Source organism: Gavialis gangeticus, unplaced genomic scaffold (assembly GCF_001723915.1).
Source record: "Gavialis gangeticus isolate Ggan-Ray unplaced genomic scaffold, GavGan_comp1, whole genome shotgun sequence".
Taxonomy (NCBI): Eukaryota; Metazoa; Chordata; order Crocodylia; family Gavialidae; genus Gavialis; species Gavialis gangeticus.
This window is the reverse complement of record NW_017729032.1, coordinates 99303366-99303770: the sequence shown is the minus strand read 5'-3', so window position 1 is coordinate 99303770 and position 405 is coordinate 99303366. Positions and strand designations below refer to the sequence as shown.

The following is a 405-nucleotide window of genomic DNA, read 5'->3' as shown; positions in this document are numbered from 1 at the left end:
GGCAGCCTCCCCAAATCCACTGATCTTCCCCCCTTATCCCCACTCCGTGGGCACAGAGGGGCAGGACTGCCCCCCCCAGGCCGCCTGGGACCCTTGTCCCCCCCCACCATATCCTCCTGCTGCTGTGGGCACACAGAGGCAGGACTGAGTGTTCTCCCCAGGCTGCCTGAGACATGGAGCCCCCCAAACCCCCTGCCTGGGATACAGATCCCCCCAAATTCTCCCCATGTCCCTGCCCCACAGGCACAGAGGAGCAGGGCTGCCCCCAGCTGCCTGGGACACAGCGCCCCCCAAATCCCTCTGCCTGGGGTACGGATCGCCCCTAAATTCCCCCCCTGACTCCCCCATGGGCACTGAGAAGCAGGGCTGGCTACCCCCCCAGGCTGCCTGGACACAGCCCCCCCA

At 66.9% G+C, this 405-nt stretch overlaps 1 protein-coding gene across 1 annotated transcript in view; it reads left to right on the top strand.

The window, feature by feature from the left end:
* The window catches only part of EDNRB (endothelin receptor type B), a 61961-nt gene that overhangs the window by 25988 nt on the left and 35568 nt on the right, over nucleotides 1-405 (top strand). The window lies entirely within an intron of this gene.